Raw genomic sequence first — 21,041 nt, forward strand, 5'->3', positions numbered from 1 at the left:
TCATGTATGATTGAACTGTCTTTGATATTCTGCGGCAGGCATTTTCAGACTGTTGTAGAAAACTGATATCCTTTATCGTATTCGGTAATCTGAAATCATGGGCTCTCCTGGTATTGTAGTTATGTACATCGTTTCCGTACTGCAGACCGTCGTCCATTAAGTAAGCCGATAAAATTATGATCTTCATTTTATACATAAAAATCAAACTGTTATACGCAATCCTCTGTATCATTGACAACCAAGGTTGCCGAGTACATAGAAAAATGTGTGTTATCACAGAGTTTTGAGCAAAATTTCGTCTCACAATCTTTGTCACAAATCATAGTTTTTTAAATTTTCACAGAATTCACAGATTTTCTTATTTTGTACAGATTTTCAAAATTATTATTTCTTCTGTAACTTTCGACTTTCTAAATCTAACTCAAATTCATGACAATATGAAAACAAGGTAATGTTAGTTGATTCATTTTTTTTTACTGTTATTAGTTTCCGATTTGTTGATATCGTTCATAATTTCCCAATGAACTTCATAAATATAGCATCACTGAAAACCGCCTCAGAGTTGTAGGTTAGGAGCATTCAAGCATTTTTTTGTCAAAAATATGGATTTTTTTCGGCAAACTTGCTGACAACCATTGAAATATATCGACCATTAATGTATCGATAGCATCGTATCACTGCTCGCATGATCTTATTTTGAATTATCTGTAGGCGTTTTGTTTGTGTGCAGATTTAGTTGAATGCTGCTCCCTGAATCCAGCTGCTCAATAATATATTTGCTTTTTTTCTACTAATTCTAGCACCTTTTCTTGAATTTCCAACATGTTTTCAGGACGATATAACGTCGCCTCATGTGCATTTTTCAATTTTTCAATGGGAACTACAGTAGACAACTTCCACAATTTAGGTACCATTCCTAACTGCAGATACGTGTTTATAACTTTCCTCAATGGATTTATAAAAACTGGTGAGAAATCCTTAAATTAATTTGGTGACGATCAATTAGGCCACTTTCAACGATTTTGCTATTTCTGCTTGCGTGTAGTTGGGATTTTCACGACGAACGTACAAAACTTTGATTCGTAGCTCCTTTTCTTTAAATGCCATCTTGAAAACTAAAAATCTAATGTCAAAGCATAAATAGAAGCACCATTTTAGACACAGACGCCTGTTTTTTTATACGAATGATCAGAAAAATACGGTGAATTTAAGTTGACCACTTTTTGATCCAAACACCAAAGTATATCATGAATTGCTGTTGTAAAACTTCTATTGGGTAGGTTAAATGTTACTGTGTTAAGCAAAGCACTCCTTACCAAGTCTAAACACTCCTGAAAAATGAGAGTCATCTGTATGTAGAGTGCAAAGGGACAGCAACTGAACACGAAATATTATATTATTTTGGTAAATAAAACTGCTAGTGATTGTTCTGAAAAGGACATACTAATAGTAACAATTGGAAATTTTTGCTATTCTGAAAGCACCTTTTGCTGAGATTAATCCATACAGTGAGAAGTACAGTCTGTAGTACTTAGTACTACGCTAGTAGTACTTATATCTCTCATCGAACTCCTACCATATCTACATAGGCATGACATCGTAGTCGTCGCCAAGTAAGACCAACTATTGTAGCGATGCGCCACGACGTTTCCCAACACTGCTGGCTGGCTGGCTGGCTGTCACTCTCCACATATTGCCTGCTGCTGCTGCAGATCGAGAGCGAAATTATTCAAATGAGGTCGACGAACTTCAGCAGCTCTTAGTAGGGCTCCACGGCGAGATAGTGCACACGTTCTACTAGGTATACCAACCAAGTAGATACCTACTATGTGTGAGCAGCTCTTGTTTGTGTCGTCGACTAGCACCAGCAAAAAAAAGAAACGTGCGGGTGTTGGTTTTGGTAGGGGGTTGAATGAAAATGGCTCGCTCGCTCCGACTATATTAGAGATGAGTGGGCGCCATTAAAGCGAGCTGCGAACTAATGCGAGATGACATTTAGCCTTTTGTTTATGCGTCGACGTCCGTCGTCTCTATCGTCTTCGATTTCGATGGGGAACGCAAATTATATTGTTTTTTTGCTGCTTTCTTTAGAAACAGGATATGGATGGGTTCCAATCTTGGGTTTCGCTTGAGTAGGGAAAATCCATCCCCTACGAGTTTGCCCTAACCAAGAGAGAAGCCCGGAGCTGATGACCGGTTGAAATATTAACGATCCTCGGAAGTTGGCAGTGATTTAGGATGCATTAATTAGCCCCGGTTGGTCGGTTTTGAACTTACCGGAGACCTCCTGAACATGAATGGATGGATCCGAGCGTCTATACCAAACAACTATAACACTGTATGGGTATATCTGCTAGAGGTATATGGAGTGGATTATTGCTGACCCAAATCGCTGGAAGGCAATAAATTGAAATTTCCCTTTTTTTGCGTTCAGTCAACACAGGAGGAAATGAATCATTGGATGCACCGTCTCCGATGGAGTGTGGATGTGTTGTTTTGTTTTCCCGTTCAAGGAGAGCGAAAAATTAATTTGACATCCCGAGTGGCAGGTTGTTCTTGCTATATTTTGAGTTATTAATAGAAGTTGGACTTGTGAATACCATTCAAGGTATCCTTGTACTCAATTTATCCGGACTGCAAATAGAATTAGTAACATTTTTGGCAAAAAATAATCACATTTTATGAGAAACATTTATTTTAACTTAACTGCAAAATACATATTTTTCGCTCAACTTTTTGATGATTTAACACTTACTAAAAATTATAAAAATATATTTACCATTTTAAAAAAAAACGTAGAGACATATGCAACACTGTTACTTATAACATTGCTATTTTTGGAGAAAAAAATTCCCTTGAAGAGCACCAGGAGTACATTCCGCGACAGTAGGTATAAACTGTTTACAATTATTCGCAATCATCCTTTCAACCAATAAGTGAAACGTCAATTATTTGTCATCCTCCAAAAATCGCTTATAGCCAGAAGCCTGCAGCAGCCGGAAGATTGTATCACGAAGTGTCTTACCCCATAACGATTTAATTTTTGAAATCGAGCAAAAAAAAACAAAAGCCGAGCAGCTGATATCGGAAATCGGTTCAACGGACCTGAGATGGTCGTCGGGTTCATCCGACCGGGCGAATGCATTAGTAGGGGATGTTGTATTCGTTTTTTTTCGTTACTCTCTTGCCATATTTTTCGCACCTCGGGGAACACGTTCGCCAAGCAGCAGTGACAAATTGATGACGGCGACCGACGATCGTGATCGGCTACTCACTACGTTGTATTATTTCTTTCAGCAGATTTTTTTTCTCTCTCGTTTCCTTTATTCCGAATTCCCGCACATCGCTCGGAGGATCGTGTTGTGGCGCCCCGCTTTTTCAATCTATACATAGTGTGTTTACTAAAAGTGGAGTTTCGGGGAGCTGAAGGCCCTCGGGTGTGGTGAGTCCGGCCGAGCTGTCCGAGTGAGGTGATATTTTAATTGGGTCTCGTGGATGCGGGATCTCGCAGACGGACGGACATGGGGAGAAACACACGCATTCGCGATTATTGCCTGTTGGGAGTCTTCGCTTTCACTTGGGTGCGGATATAAGCCACTACTATAAGTGCTTGACGAAGGTGATATACACACTCATGCGTAGAGCTCACAAACTACTCACGCGCGTGAATCCGCTTGCGTCTCGTGCCGTGATCCGGGAGCTGCGATGTTTTTCGTGGAACTCCAACCAAGCTGCCGCAACACCAAGCTGTGATGGCCGGGTTTTTGGATCCGGGTTTCAAGGAATCAATAAAACCGATGCTGGATGTAAATTACTTGCGCCTTGTATCGCGGAGGGTTTTACATAAGTTGTGCTTATCTGAAAAGTTATGACTTTTTGGGGGGAGCTCCAGCTACTAGCATCTGATTCGTCACAATTCAGGATCGGATGCTACCCGGCCGTTGTTGCGTCACTCGTGCTGATTCAACTTCGATTGTATTTTTATGATTGATTGAACTGATGGTGATTTTGATTTTCGAAGCTGGTTTTGAGTTTAAAAATTGCACATAAAGCCCAACTTTTTGAACTTTTTCTAAATTAGAATAAAGAAAAGAAGTTCTTAAAACTTTACTTATTGTCGTTCAAACTTTGAAAATCACAAGACAGCTTTCAGACGAATTCAAAGCAAAACTATACAAACCCTGCAAAAAATAACTTTACAAAAACAGCTATTTCAACAAAGTATTTGAATCTAATGGTTTCTTTTTTTTTCTTGTTTCAGGTAAATATTGCTAAGGATAATTCTAGCAGCTAGAATAAACGGTAGGATATTTTATTCACATTTTTGTATGATTTTTACCTTGGTTACTATATTCAAACTACTTACTTTGAACTTCTGACCTCGGACCAGCGTTGTCAGATCTAAGGATTTCTTCGTAGATCTACGGATTTAGACCCCTTCTATGGATTTACGAATCGATGTTCGAAATCTGCGGATTTTCTAAATTTTCTACGGATTTCTATGAATTATTAAAAATTATAGCGATTTTCTACACAAGAACGAAAATGGAAGCTGTCGACCAAAAAAAAAACGGTCATCAAGTTTCATTTTACCAAAAGTAGAGTATATTTTTCGTTTTTGTCCAATCTTCGGATTTAATTGGTTTTCAATCTGGCAACGCTGCTTCGAACTTCGTACTTCAAACTTCGTACTTCGGACTTCGTCCTTCGGAATTTTTTTTTCATTTTATTAATGACCTTTTAAACCCTAAGTGTTCATTCGGGTTTTACTTCGGACTTCGTACTTCAGACTTCGTCCTTCGGATTTTTTTTAATTTTATTAATGACCTTTTAAACCCTGAGAGTTCATTCGGGTTTTTACTTCGGACTTCGTACTTTGAACTTAGTACTTTTTACTTCGTACTTTGGACTTCGTACTTTGGACTTCGTACTTTGGACTTCGTACTTCAGAGTCTGAAGCATTGTACGGAGCTACAGATCGATGCTCCAAATCTACGGATTTCCAGCATTTCCTACGGATTTTCTACGGATTATCGAAAAAAAATATAGGGATTCTGCGGATGAATGAAAATTCGACCTGAATTTTTACATCGTTTTGAAAAAAAAAACATGTTAAGATGGGTAAGGTTTATTGATTTTTGTCAAGTAAAATGATAAAAAAAAGTCAATTTGTCATAACTTCTCAAAGAAATTCATGCTTTTTCAATTACAGAATTTTTGGGTATAATCACAGAAAATTTGAAAAACAAACAAAAAAATCTTTCGGCAACTTGACTACGGACTGCGGACTTCGGTATTCGGTTTTCGGTCCTCGGAATTCAGATTTTGGAGTGCTAAGTTCGAAGCGTGGACTTGTGAGCACTTCAACGGATCCACGAATCGCTGCTCAAAATCTGCAGATTTTCAGCATTTCCTACGGATTTTTTACGGATTGTCAACAAAATTATGGGGATTCTACGGATTACCGGAATTCTACTTGATGTAAAAAAAAGACATAAAATCTCTTTAAAAAAATTAATAGGCTTTTCGTTATTCATAAAATCTACGAATTAAGGTGTTTTGCAATACGGCCACGCTGCTTCGGACTTCTGAATTTGAACTACGAACTTCTGATTTCGATCTCCGGACATAGGGATTGAGACTTAGAATTTCGGGATTTTGACTTCTTAACTCTGAATTCTGAATTTTGACTTCTGATATCTGACTTCTCATTTCTGAGTTCTGACTTCTTACTTCAGACTTCTGATGTCTAGTTTCTGACCTAACTTCTGACTTCTGACTTCTTATTTCTGACTTCTGACTCTTGACTTCTGACCTCTGACTTTTGACTTCTGACTTCTGACTTTTGACTTCTGATTTCTGACTTCTGACTTCTGACTTCTGACTTCTGACTTCTGACTTCTGACTTCTGACTTCTGACTTCTGACTTCTGACTTCTGACTTCTGACTTCTTACTTCTGACTCCTGACTTCTGACTTCTGACTTCTGACTTCTGACTTCTGACTTCTGACTTCTGACTTCTGACTTCTGACTTCTGCCTTCTGACTTTTGACTTCTGACTTCTGACTTCTGAATTCTGACTTCTGAATTCTGACTTTTGATTTCTGACTACTGATTTCGGACTTCTGACGTCTGCCATCTAATTTCTGACTTCTGACTTCGGACTTCTGACTTCTGACTTCTGACTTATTACTTCTAATTTCTGACTTCTGAATTCTGACTTCTGACTTCTGACTTGTGACTTCTGACTTCTGACTTCTGACTTATGACTTCTGACATCTAACATCTGACTTCTGACTTCTGACTTCTGACTTCTGACTTCTGACTTCTGAATTCTGACTTCTGACTTCTGACTTTTGACTTCTGAATTCTGACTTCTGACTTTAGACTTCTGACTTCTGACTTCTGACTTCTGACTTCTGACTTCTGAATTCTGAATTCTGACTTCTGACTTCTGACTTCTGACTTCTGACATTTGACTTCTGACTTCTGACTTCTGACTTCTGACTTTTGACTTCTGACTTCTGAAATCTGACTTCTGACTTCAGACTTCAGACTTCTGACTTCTGACTTCTGACTTCTGACTTCTGACTTCTGACCTCTGACTTCTGATTTCTGACTTCTGACTTCTGACTTCTGACTTCTGACTTCTGACTTCAGTCTTCTGACTTCTGACTTCAAACTTCTGACGTATGAATTCAAACTTCTGACGTCTGACTTCAAACTTCTGGCGTCTGAGTCAGAAGTCAAAAGTTAGATGCCCAAAGTCAGAAGTCAGGAGTCATAATTCATAAGTCAGAAATCAAAAGTCAGAAGTCAGAAATCAGAAGCCTGAAGATCAGAATCCGAAACCAGAATTCAGTTGTTGAAAATCAGAATTCAGAAGTTACGACTGTTTTTGTTTATTTATTATTATTTATTCAACATACATAAAAGTTCAAATCAATGACTTCAGACTTCACACTTCGGACTTCGGTCTTCGAACTTTTGAACTTCTGACTAAAGACTTCGGATTTAGACCAGCGATGCCACACATTTTGATTTACCGGTATTTATACCGATTTTTGACAAAATTTTCTACCAAGAATCGGTGTATACCGAATACCGATTTTTAGCAAAATATACCGTTTTCATACTGATTTTCAAAAATTCGTTCTTCTATGCCAACTGTCTTGAGATCGAATCTTTATTTTCGAAAAACATGGTTGATAAGAGATTATAGCTGTAAAGACGTTCAAAGATCACTTCTTGAAGTTGAATGTATAAAACTTAGGCATCCTATAAATGCAGGCTCGTGATAAAAAGCACGAGTCAAAAATTTCCGAAGTCCAAAGAATATAAGTGCCAATTTTGAATTATTTTGGGGCGCTGATTGCAAATATATTTTTGTTTGTTTTCGAGATAACTTTTGAAATAAATAAATTTGTGCATTTTTTTGGCAAAGCTATGAAATATTACAATTTTTTTCAAATTAAGTTTTCCACTCAATAATCAACATTCTCAAAAACCACGAGTATTTTTAATTTCTGAGAAAAAAGTTATGAAAGTTTTTTTTTCGGTATTTTTTTCTAAATCTTCTAAAAATAAGAAAAATTTTAAACAAAATTGAATTACTGAAATTTTCAAAACCGTAAATTCAATCGTTTTGCAGTCTTCAACAAAGTTGTTAAATGAGTTATAATTCTTAATCTCTCAATGACTTTCTCGTACGATATTAGAAATAGTTGTAATCTAATCTATTAAAATATCCAAGAATTGTAGAATTCATTTTTTTCACAACGTTGTATCACTGAAACAAGAACATCTAGGCTAGATCCAAATCCATGATTGAATGAAAGATAATAAAGAAGCTTTGAGTTTTTATTTAGGACTATTAGTCCATTATCGATTTTACACAAAACGTATAAATTTGGAATTTTTCACACATCATAACACCAAAACTAGAGGTGATGAAGAACATCTGACAAATGTTTTGGATTTAGGACGCAAAAATCTACCAAAATTTGTATTGAAACATAAAAAAGCAGCGGAAATACCTGGTCCGACTTCGGATTTCAGACGTCGGACTTAGGATAGAGGATGCCAAATTTTAGTTGAATCAAAGCAATCGAAAGATTCCTTTTAATTCAACCACGGTAAATGAAATCAATCGAAAACGTTCACTGTAGAAGGTAGTATATGAACTTTTCATTTACCGTGGTAGAATTAAAAGGAATCTTTCGATTGCTTTGATTCAGTTGAATCATTCAACCAAGTAGGCTCACAACACAACATAGCAAATTTTAGTGTTTTCGGCCTTAGATTTCTTCGCAGTCCTTAACATGGACATTTTGATAGTTTTACTGGACGGGCCCAAAGAAATTCTCGGAGCGAGAAAGAAAAGAGGGAGAACTCCAAGATTTGCAACGTGTGGCTAAACTGAGTGGGTAACTTGAGTAAGAGAGCGTCACACGTTTTTGATGTGACGGGGCCTCCCAGGAAATACACCCGTCACCCGAATATGGGTCCCAGGGCGACGAACGTGTTAAGTTTTTAATGAACAAGTCCCCAAAATTGTCATAATATGAAAATAATTTAAAAGCTGTTGTTGCGTTTGTTTAAAATTGTTCCTGCTCCGATGATGAAGTGGCTAGGCAAGTCATATTTCATATTTCTGGTGTAAAATTCTATCTGAAGGAATACAATACATACATACAGTTGGAAAATTGACAACAAATACTGGTATGTGATGGAAATATGGAGGGCTCTGCTGATTGTGAATGTGAAATTTTTCTATAATTGTTTTTACCAAAATCCAAAAACGTGATAATCAACCGAGTCCCATTCCCGGATACTAGTCCCCAGTTCTCCATAACCTTGCCATTTTCCCAATTCAAGAATCAATAGTTCACTGAAAGGTGCCAATGTGCTTCAGTTCTTCCCCCTCCCACATTTGCCACCGGAACCCCATCGCGTGACCCGTGGGAATGGTTCTGGTAAGCGCAATCCAAGCAATACCGGAACAAGCTGGCACACCAAATGCATTCCACACGGAAATACTCCATGCTTTTCGGATGCGCCAGCCAGCCAGCCATCTTCGAAGTCGGTGGGATTTGTTTTAAATTTTACATTCCAACCCGGCCGTCTTCACTTTGTTGCTATTTTTTTATTGTTTTTTTCTCTTTCTGCCTCTCCCGTTTGAAAATAGCTCGACCTTAACCCGCCAGCCTCTTCCATTTTCACATATTTAACTCTTCAAGAGTGTAGAGCGACCTTTTTGCAAATAAGAAAAAAATGTTCCGGCTGCGGCGAATCGTGTGATTTCGGGCAGGTGGTCTCGGGTCTGGATGGATGATTCGATGGAAATATAGGTGGACCAACGGAAAAGTACCTTGGACCGACAACTCCGACAGTTCCGACGACACCGAGGGTAGTTTAAATCTTTCGGCTGACAAACTCTTGGAGAATAGAGAAAGTGAGGATGTTCGTTCATGTACTTGCATGCATATAAATAATCGCCGTCCCAGTTGACAGCAAAGCAACGACGACGACGATGCACAGTGGTCCAATTCTCGAAAAAGCTGGCAAAAAGTCTGTTTTCAACATTTTTTGCTCTGATACCTTTCAAAATTTTCCAATAATCAAATTTCACAAAAAAAAACATATTATTTTCATATTTTCCATGAAATTTCTTTGTTTTTTGTTTTTATTGAAAGAATTTGAAAAAAAAAATGATAGCTCAGTAAGTGAATTCTTGTATTGAAATTCTCCAACAGATTGCTGCAAAATCTCTCACATTATAAGGTTAATTGAATCTAAAATTATCTCAAAATAACTACACATATGAAATCAAATCAAAACAGATTGACATGACAACGCTCGGATTCAGATAAATGTTTTATTTTTTCATTAATTAACGAGTCAATATAGAAATTTTATGATACATAAGAATCATTTAACAATTTCGCCACTACTGATCAAAATTTTGAAATTAAGTTATGTAGGCTTTTCTTTTAAATGATCAATTGTTTTATCCGTGGTTGTTTTAAAACAATACATTAAATGTACATTTTATTTAAACGAGAAAAACAAACTTTTTGTTCAAATTTTCTTAATATTTGAATTTAACTTTTAATTTTTATTCTTGATTTTATTTCTTATTTCATATATTTTTAAAAATGTCATAAAAATTTCTAACTTTTATTAAAGTTTCAATTGGTTCTCATGAATTTTAAACAACAAAAGGTTTAATGATTTGATCAATAATCAGAAGAATATTTGAGAAACCGTAATTTAATTATGTTTTGGAATTTTTCTTAATTGAAAAAATAACACAGAAATTTATATTGATAGTGCTTCAAAATATGAAAAAAATGTTTTGAGAATGGAATGGAATTGAATTTTTGAGAAAAATCAACCTATAGATCCAATTAAATATCAATTTAGTTCATGATCCGGGAGCTTAGAAGTCAAATTTGAAGAAAAAAGTGGTTGAATTCTTCGACGTCGTTCTCTAAACATAGCAAAAAAAGGCTGCCCAATTTGCCATATTCTGTAGTCCAGAAATGTGGGAACCTATCCAATTTGCGATTTGAATATCTATTCGTTTTTCAATGTAAGCAGATCTTCGCGAAATTTTAAAAAAATACTCAAACTTTTCTTAGCATTTCTTTAAGAACTCCCAAACGGGTAAACTTATGACTATAATTTTCATGGTTTAATGTAGCCTGAAAATGCCGGAACACGATGAAATATTTGGAAAGATAATTATAACCACTTCAAAAATCGACTTTTTGCCAGCTTTTGTGGATTTTGGACCACTGTGCGATGGTGGGCCGGGGCACATGAAATAATGATAATAAAAAAAAATCCATCCAGCGCGAGTTTATTTAGGGCGTGACTTTCAACGCCGGGGCCGCCACCGAGGTATGAACCTTTTATTTTCACTTGGCAGTCCCCCGGGTCCAAACACGGGTCAAAACTGACTCAAAAGTGATCGTGTAAGGTTTTGGTTGAGGTTGAGATTTTTTCTGTTTGTTTAATGCACTTTGCGAGGTTTCGGCATCGATCGTGTTTTTTTGGTTTTCGGATATTTATGGCGTTTTCCATTCCAAGAAAAACCCAAAATGTGCTTAATGAAAACGGTTAATCGTACAAGAAAGCGAACATCGATGATAGGTTCGTAAAAAATACCCACAGATTTATATCGGCCATAAATAGGAGGTTTTTGTGAAGTGCATTTCCTTTGTAGCTGTCAGTAAAACTCAAGCTTGCAATAAAAATAAATAATAATGCAAAAGTGCTGACCTCCTAAAACATAGTTTTCGTATTATGGTGAGATTTACGGATGATTCTGTCCTCCTATCGACGAGTTCCTCTACAGAGAGTATGCAGCTACAAGTTACTGAAAATGGCACCGATAATTAAGATATGCTCTTAAAGCCTGCACCTGGTTTACCGCAAAAGCGAAATGTTAATCATTACTGTGGAGTCCCTAATTAAATCCTACTAAGGGTTTAAATCCAGACTGACGCGCAACTATTCTCATGCTAGATACAAGTGGGATCAGTTGAGCTAGCGATTGCTATAGATAATGTTGAGAGCTTGTCTCTCATGCTCTCTAACTGATCTCCTTTCAGAGGCATACTCGCTTAGAATGCCACTATGACCGACCTGATCTAAGCCTACACAGTATCCTTTGTAGTTGGACGATGCGTTTTCCAGTACGAAAGCACAATTACTTGGATGGACGACCAGCCTAGCTTTGAAACTCCGTCTTTTACTTACGCAAGAAAGCGAGTAGCAACGGAAACGACTGCCTTCACCCGGATTGTGTCGAAAACCTCGGCGATATGAGTCAGTAGAAAGAAGGTATAGTCGACCTTATCAATCCTGCAAGACCAAACAGTGTGCAGAGGCTGATGAAGCTGCGGGTTGTCAGCAGATACCGGCCTGTCTCTCCTGAAGTTGCCGATTCAATCACGGACGTCATGCCCAGGGTTTGTTCAAGAAGGATGTCTTTTGCTACGACAATGCGTTCATGTCCAGGGAGTTTTCGATTGCCAGCAGGCTACAGAAAAGCTAAAAGAAGGTGAACTCTTTGTCTGTTGCTGAGCGACAGTTTGGTGACATGGATAAGACGTATTCAAGAACATTGTATGATGTTTAACTGTCCAAGGTTCTAGGAGAGACGTGTCAACATACTTGTAGCTTGTAGACCCGTTATGACAGCTTATAATGTGGCACCTTAGTATAGTGCGTCCAATACCACGGTTGAAGCAACAAAGATAAGGCACCATCTACGACGTAGTTGATGCTTAGCAGTCGTCAATAGGACAACTCCACTGCCAGGCAGCATTCGAGTCGTAACCTTATGAATCTGTAGGGACAAGTTTTGAGCTTCTCCACATGTGTAGAATAGAAAAGTTCAATCATTCCAATTTGTGAAGGAAAACGTTGCACAAAATTTCAAGCGTGTGCTGTGACAGGCACGAGTCCAGAATAAGCTACTCTCGATCGACACATCAATACGAGGAGAAGTCTGTCTGAGTCTTTAGAGAAGAGGTCAAGCCTCAGATCTACAAGAAAATATGTATTAGTAGGAATATGTTAAAAATTGATTAGATTTTGAGTATTTACGAGGAGCGCACTAAGTAACACGAATATGACCTCCAACCATCAAACCACCGCTCAACAACTATCCGGGGTAAGATCAAAAGTCAAGATCGATGCCATTGTCCAATAGGTAGAGATTGAGCTCATCACTCACAGCAGAAAGCACTACTGCTTTGAAATTTTTCAATGAGCCTAATTCCTTTTTAGGAACTAGCGTTATTCCCAAACAATCAAAGCAGCAGCCTTCCTAATCTGGACTTCTCCAGCCTGTCTTATTTACCGGAATCGGCATCGTTTCAAAACAAACAAAGCGGCCTTTCTTATCTGCTCTTCTTCAGTCCGTCTTATTCACCGGAACTGGCATGCTCTCAAAACAAACAAAGCAGCAACCTTTCTAATCAGCGCTTCTTAAGTCCGTCTTATTTACCTGAATCGGCATCATTTCAAAACAATCAAAGCAGCCTTTATTAGCTGCTCTTTTTAAGTCCGTCTTATTTACCGGAACCGGCATCATTGCAAATGAATCGAAGCAGTCGCATTTTGAGTCTGCACTCATCGTACCAACAACGCCATTGTACGTACCAACTGACGATTAATCTGAAACATTATTCAAAATCTCGCTTTAATACGTCCGTCTTTCACAAGATTTGACCAATAACTGATTTGTGTTTTCGTTTACAGTTTGAAGCTTCTATTCCAGTGTTGCCACATATTTGTTTTTATTAATTCTAGAACTTTTACAAGAGCATACTTAATTCATTTGCAAGGTTTTCAAAAGTTATGGAGGCAGATCTGGGTTCATTGAAACTGTGTGTTTCCTTAAGTGGGTTGCCCATTTCTTGAAACTCTCGAGTGCCAATTTTCATTGCAATCCTATGTCTAATTATGTCAATATCTGATTAAAACTAGGCAGTTAATATGGGCAACCTCTTACACAAAACTTGAAAACATTTTTCGCCATTCCTGGTCCTAATTAGCAGCCATGCAAATTTTCAGTTTTCAAGGTCTTAAGACGGCTGAACCTATTGAAGACAAACACACTAACAAACAAACGGAAATGGCTTTATATTCGGTACACTCTACATCTCACCTCCACAGTATCGTGTATAGGGGAGGAGCGGGCTATATGCGCCTATTAAGCAGAACATTGATTTAATCAAATATCACATCGAATATGTGTACAAAAACTATATACACGTGTGCAGGCATCTGTTTTCAATACAATGGAGTAATTTTTATGTATACATTTTCTTCTGTTTCCAAGAAAACGATTTTATTATAAGTGTTGTCTAAAATGCCGAGCCTCAAACCGTGCGGGCTAAATGCGCCTATTTATATTTTATAAAGTTGAAGTTTGAAGTTTTATAAAAATCTATGTATTTTATAATTTTATGGAATAAAACAAAAGTTAGGGTTGCCATACTATGGAGGCAGTTCATCCATTAGAAAAAACTTTATCAAATCTGTTTTTAGATCTTCAATTCTCTCTTAAGATGTTATTCAGAGCTAAAATTTGGAGGTTCAGTAATAAAAATCATTTATTTTTTCTATTTAACCAGTTATTTTAGGATGGAGGCATTTTACAAACATGATGGGGGCATACAAAAACACTCTTTTATTTCACTATATAATCATTATTAAACGTCCACAAAAGCTGAAATATGTTGAATTTTTTAAGTTCATTTGAGTAAGAAACAAAAACCATTCTGGTTTTTGTTTTAAACTTCTTTACGTATAATTTTTAAAAGTCGAAATATTACATCAAAATGTAACAAAACCTTGTATGATTTTTTTAATTTTTTTGAGTTTGTAAATTCATAAAATTCTTTCTTGCCTTATGTTCTAAGCGTATCACCCTCAAAACGTATTAGTCAGATAAGCTGTCTAGTCAGCCATTTCATCAAACAGCCGTAGGGTCATTTAACCCGATAGGCCCATTTAGGAAATTTTTCCCCTACTGTCCTAGTAGAACTAAATTTAAGGATCAAATGACAATCTAGTCAAAATGTGACAGTAAAAGGATTACATCGAACGAGGGAGAGTTCGTTATAGCCCAAGTAGCACAGATTGAGCCAACTAGCACTTGAAAGATTCATTATGGTTTTATTATGGCATTTTATATGCAGCTAGTTTTATAACAGTTTTATTATGGTCATAAAAATGCTTAGTTTCTGGATAGTTTTCAGGTAGCTCTGAAAACGCTAATAAAGCTTTTACTCAACATACTGTTTAAGTTGTTAAAAAAGAGTTCTGAATGCTCTATCAAAACTAAAATAAAACAGAGGGTGCCGAGAAAAAAAACAGTTGAAGCGTCCAGTAAGTAGGAGAAAAAAATTGATTGATTGCATCATTAATCCCAAATGGCAGCTTCAATCATCGCCCTTTTATCCAATACCCATATTAAGAGAGTTTCATACGATTTTTAGTAATTTACAACGTTTCATGGTCTATCGCTTTAATTTGATTATATGTTTTGATTACAAAAGCTGCTTACGCCCAGAGAATTGATCCGCTGCTCTCTAGGTTGCAACGAAACTCACCAGCCTCTCGATCAATTTAGCTATAGTATTAGTGTAATAATTAGTATTTAAACTTAACGTCATTTGAAATGATTGAATGGGTTGGTCAATAGATTGTACCTTATTTCGTTTAAAGGACTCTCAGTATTTAAAGCTGCATTTTGTATGCTGTGATGGATATAGGAAATGAACAAATGAAAATAGAATAAATAGAGGAATATAAGGTATTCATATTATATACCTTCTTATTAAAAATAATGTGAATATTGAACAGGAGTAATATTTGTGAAGGAACATGATGAATAACATTCAAAGAGAAATAACTTAACCATGTTAAGCGTGCATTGAGGAGAAGATGGAAAGAAAAAAAAATCATAATTGACCAATCATTCAGTAAACGAGTTTCGCGAAGAATGGTTGTTGCTAATAGGAATATGAATTTAGTGAAAGAAAAATGTGTGAATTAGGCAAAAACTTTTCAGGTATAGAAAGAATACGCTGGTTATATTTCGAGTACGACATATAAATCTTTTATGGCGGTATTTTTCTTAAGAATGATTGTTTTCAGAGGATTTCTAACCCGCCTTCAATAATGTTCCATGGAAATGAAATTTGACAATTTTATAAGGGATAAATCATCCTCAAAGGATGGTTTTCAGGCGTTAAAGGATATTTTACAGTACTTACCCTTGTTCAAAATGAGTTGTCTTCTTGGGTTCAACTACTTCACAAAAAGTTCCAGGTCATTTTTCAGGATGGTCTAACTTTTTTTCTGGAACATTGTTGAATTAAGAAATTCCATGCTTTAGAATCTGCAGGCCTTGCATGAACACTTAACATTCCCTTAATCCACAAAGAAAATGTTAAAAATACATTGAAGCGACCACTAGGTTCATGTTAATGATTGAAAAAAAAATCTTAACCAAGGCTCTACCCACGTTTAAAGTGAGAAATAATCTTCAGGAATCAGATAGATTGCAATCATTGTGTAGAAAACCTACAGCTTCAGCACAGCATTGAGCTTTAACCTAAAAGAAACAAGAAGTTAAGGATTCCACAGAAGGCCTATAGATCAATGGAGTGTCTGAACTCAACGACTTGACTAAACTTGTGAAAACTGCTAAGTTTGTTGCATAACAAAATATCCCTAAACGTCTCAAAATTGGTCTTGATTGTCAAATATCATCTCTATGGAACAGTTTTAGAGGTGGAATCAAGAATCCTCCAAATTCATCTCGAAATATTTTTGTGATTTTGTACATTTTACCATCAAGATCTAAAGTTTTTTGTCACATGTTTTTCAGTTTTCAACAAATGAGATGAATAGGATCTCGAACGAAGATCATATTTCCATGGAGGTACACGTATTTTTCTTAATAACGTTAAAAATTTCTCCGAATGATTACTATTCCGATAGCAACCAGAAGATTATTCCGCGGCGGCACTAGTCAATCTCCACGGACCTCTTCCAACCTTCTCGCCTCGCCAGACAACAGCAACAACAGCACCCGGATTGCAAATAGAGCGGGAAAAGTAGTGCCAACCCCCTACAATAAGCTAGAGCACACAATCGGAGACTCAGGATCGCGGAACGGAATGGGGAGACTCTTTTTTTCCCCCGGTCAAACTGATCCGAAGTAAGCGCGGAGGAAAACTGCCTAGAGGAAAAGGGGGGGAGGAAACCTACTTTCGATCTTCACGCTCTTCGCACAAAAGCCGCGTCAACAAACGCGCAACAATAAAACTAGGTGTAGTTATAGGGGAGTAGAAGAGGTTTTTTTCGTGTTGTTGCTTTACTATGTGCTAAACATGTGTTGAATGCATCACAGTTGGAAGTGAGTTAGTATACTAGATTGAATTAGCTACATAGATCGTTATGGTTGGGGGAATGGAGGGATGGGTGCTGGGAATCATGAATTAGATTCCCTCGAACGAACGTTCGCTATCGCCAGAACGTTACACACTTTCTCTTCGCGTCGTTGTTGGTTGTTTGTTTGTTGTGGTACATTTTTCATCGCGAATCATCCCATGTGAAAGGGGGCCGATGACAGCGCGATGTGAAGGTCGATCGAGCGATCGATTGCTGGTCGATTCTTCACGGTGCTGCAGTCATCGAATTGGGGATGCTTATAAAATTGCATAATACCAAAAACGCGCTTGAAGGATGACATCAGATAAAGCGTGGATCATCTTGAATCTGAACGCACTGTTTATTGTATGATAGCGCTCCTAGTTGTCGGATCTGGAATGTTTTGACAGTACTTTGTTTTGGAATGTTACCTCTATCAGTGCTGAAAATTTCATTACGATTTGTTTTGTTTCAAAAAAGGTTGCACGTGATGGAAGCTGCGAGACGAAAATTAGTTTTGGACACCCACGTCAAAAACCCGACGTGGTTGGGTTGAAAAATCCCGAAATCGTTAAAAATGGTCAAATCAACCGTTCTCAAACGTTTCCGTGTAATGCATACTATCGATCAGCAGGTTCATACCATGCGTCATAGTGGAGCTACGGATCGGAAACTGCATTTGAAGGGTTTTGAGAACGATCTCAGGCAAACCCAGCGCAGTCGGACTATGACATCGCCGAATGTAGAAGTCAAAGGACGTGCCCAGAAGTTATACAACAAGGTTCTAACGAAGTACGATGGATGCATCCTCATGGATGACAATGGAAATGGAAATGAATGGCAGCTTACAGACCAAAAATTTTATAAAGCCACTTGTCGGGGTGATATCTATAGACTCCAAGATGTGCCAGGAGGAGTGCCTGAGAAAACGTATTCTTCCGTACCTTAGATATCACAAAGGACCAGTAAAGTTTTGGTCAGATTTGGTAAGCTGCCACTACAGCAAATAAGTACCTACTACAGTGGTATCGGGTCAACGGGTGGATTTTGTCGAAAAGGACATCAACCCACCCAACTGCCCTTAATTCCGCCCTATCGAAAAATATTGGGCAATTGTCAAGCAGAAGATAAAGAAAAATGGAAGGACGCCTCGGGATGCCACCGAGATGAAGAGATGGTGGAGCAAAATGGCTGATGAGGTCAGCGAACAGGGTGCCCAAACTATGATGGGTAGTATCCGACGAAAAGTTCGAAATTTCATCAAATCCACATCGGAATAACATAAGGAAAAAAATGGAAACTTTATATATAACGAGGCAACTGTAGGATACAGATGAACTGTGGAAGAATCGTTAAAAAAAATTTCAATAAACACATCAAATTGAGCATTTTTAGTTAAGTGTATAAAAGGCTTTTGTAGAAACCCGGATCGAAAAATCGGACAAAAACCGGTCGAAATTCGGTTCCTTCAACACGGGAGTCGGTGTGAATCGGTTCAAAAAAAAACAGGAATCGAACCAAATTCGGACCAATTCCTTGTCTTGGTGACGACATTACATTTAGACCAATGAGCTGTCAAAACAATTGGTTTGTTTCCAGACCAAAATTGATCCGTTTTCCGACCAAAATTGATACGTTTTCTGACCAAAATTGGTCCGTTTTCATCCGAAAAACCGGTCAGATTTTGGATCAAATTTGATTTGTTTCCATTAAACAATTTTATTTTCCAGGAAAAATCGCCATAGGAATTTCAGAAGGGTTTTTTTATGGAGAAAACACTTGTCCACTCTTTCACTGCTTTCAAATATCCTACTTCATCCGGCGGAGCAGTCCTATGCGGCTGATCGGTAGCAGAACACTTTTTTGTCATGTCTGATGTGTTGCTGTTACCTGAAAAGGTCCGGGAAAAATCATAACTAAAATGATTACGAAAATATTAACAATTGAATTATCCGTGTAGGTTTTTGATAGCGCAACCATGAAATGCACTGTTCTTTCTCATCGTTTTATCAATAAAAACTACAATTAAAAACAAATACCACTCTTCACAGATTTTTTATTACCTGAACTTTTGTCAACGAAGTGATCATGATTACTTTTGTAAACGCACCACCAGAATGTTCAGGAAAAACGGACGAAAACAAAATTGTCAGGTCTCGCTTTCTGTCATTCTGCCCCAGTTTTTTAGCAGCATGGAAATGGTAAAAAAACGGACAAAAATCGGACGGTTTTTAACTGGCAAGCTTTCATTTGACAGTAAATCGATCCTCAACTAGTGAAACCACACGACGATTTTTCTTTCCGTCATTTTGACACTGTTTTTAAGCAGTGGTGAAATGGTTCGGAAAAACTGACAAAATTCGAACAAAAATCGGTCGGATTTATCTGACAGACTTTGTTTTGACAGTAATCGGTCAGTTTGTCAGACGCACTTCGATCCGGGAACAATTAGCTGAGAGGGAGATGAAAAAGCTAGTCGATTAACGAATTTTGACGGTAACGGACGTGAGTGAGCTGAGCTTGTTAGTTTTGTTGCCAGACGAATTTCCAAAAGAATCTGACAGCAACTTTTACATTTTCGTTCAAAAAAAATAAAGATCTACTTGATTGACTTTGACAATTCTGAAACACTAAATTTTATAGAAATCGGTAGAAATCCAGACGAGCTACAGCATCATAATAAGTGAATGTACGTCGCAAAATTTGTTTTTTTTTTAATTCAAAAGCTAAATATGCTTTGAAAGCTGTTTGATCCTCCAGATGGTAGGATTTGTACACATCGATCATAATGTGGTTCATTTTAAATAAATAATTCATAATTTAAAAAAAAAAATATTAAAGCGGTTGGACAAACAATCAAACAAATTTTTTTTTTGTGAATATTCTAGTAAAAATTGTGAGAAACAGTATGTACAATTTTAACCATATGATTCCTTAATATAATATTATTATGTTTTTTTAATTTTTTTTATTTATTTGATCATTGGGATTTTAACATCTATGGGGTCATTCATCCCTCAAATATAATATTATGTGAATGCGAGTGAACTAACGAAAAAGTTAGAAAAAGATACTGAACATTTAAAAGATTGAACAAGTCAGAATAACAAGATATTTCTTTTAAAAGTGTACAAAACGTTTAAATATAGTAAAGAATAGTTCAAAGTAGCTTGAAATTTCGTGGTGTGAATTCATTTCACAACCTTGTTTTGTTTAAACTGAGTTAGTTCACGTCACAACTTTGAAGAGGCTTAACTTCGTTTGTTGATGTTCAATATGAAAGCTACTTAGGTATCAAATTGTGGGTTATTAATTCGATTACAACTTTTTCTATGACATCAATATTCTATTTACTCTGGGAGAACTGGAACTAAGGTAAAATGTAGGGGAGAATGTGGATATTTGATCCATCGGGATATTTGCTTTCTCAGCTTTATCTCGAAACTGGAATGTCTTTCGTAGATCAAATGTTCTAGAAAAATCTGTCAAATAGAACAAAACAACAAACCTGTTATCTAAAAAATAAATTTTATTTTTTTTAATAAGCCTGGAACAAATTTCCCCTCCCCCCCCCTGCTTCGATTTTTCCGAAAATCCAAGGTTCAAGGTATTTTATTGAAAAATCGTCTAATCCAAGTGACAAAAGAAGGATTACAAATTTGTTCCGGCCTTATTGCACTTTGTTTGAAAAATCTAAGAAAATGTGACTTTTAGTTCTTTTATTATCATTTTAAAATGTTTCCCACACGAAAAAGTTATTATAAAAATATTTCTTCCAATATGTCCAATATGTAATATTCCAAAAGCCGATATTTCCGGTACAATTTTCACCATTATTTAGCATTGTAATAAAATTGACACATAATGGGCACATGTATTTTCCGAATATGTTTGAGTACAAATTCTCAAATTATGTTCAATCAGCTTTTTAGTTTAAGCTCAACAAACCTTGCTGCAAGGTTCATTCGATATTTTCGATGTAAGTTTTTGAATTAAAACATTAGTGGCGTTGAAAAAAATTACAAGTTGCAATCTCTTTAATAGCTGATATTTTTTCATAAAATTTTCACACATTTCGG

General features: G+C 36.9%; 1 protein-coding gene across 3 annotated transcripts in view; it reads left to right on the forward strand.

The window, feature by feature from the left end:
* Window positions 1–21,041, forward strand: part of LOC129744042 (ikaros family zinc finger protein) — a 218,446-nt gene that overhangs the window by 59,405 nt on the left and 138,000 nt on the right. The window lies entirely within an intron of this gene.

This window comes from Uranotaenia lowii, chromosome 2 (assembly GCF_029784155.1).
Source record: "Uranotaenia lowii strain MFRU-FL chromosome 2, ASM2978415v1, whole genome shotgun sequence".
Classification (NCBI taxonomy): domain Eukaryota; kingdom Metazoa; phylum Arthropoda; class Insecta; order Diptera; family Culicidae; genus Uranotaenia; species Uranotaenia lowii.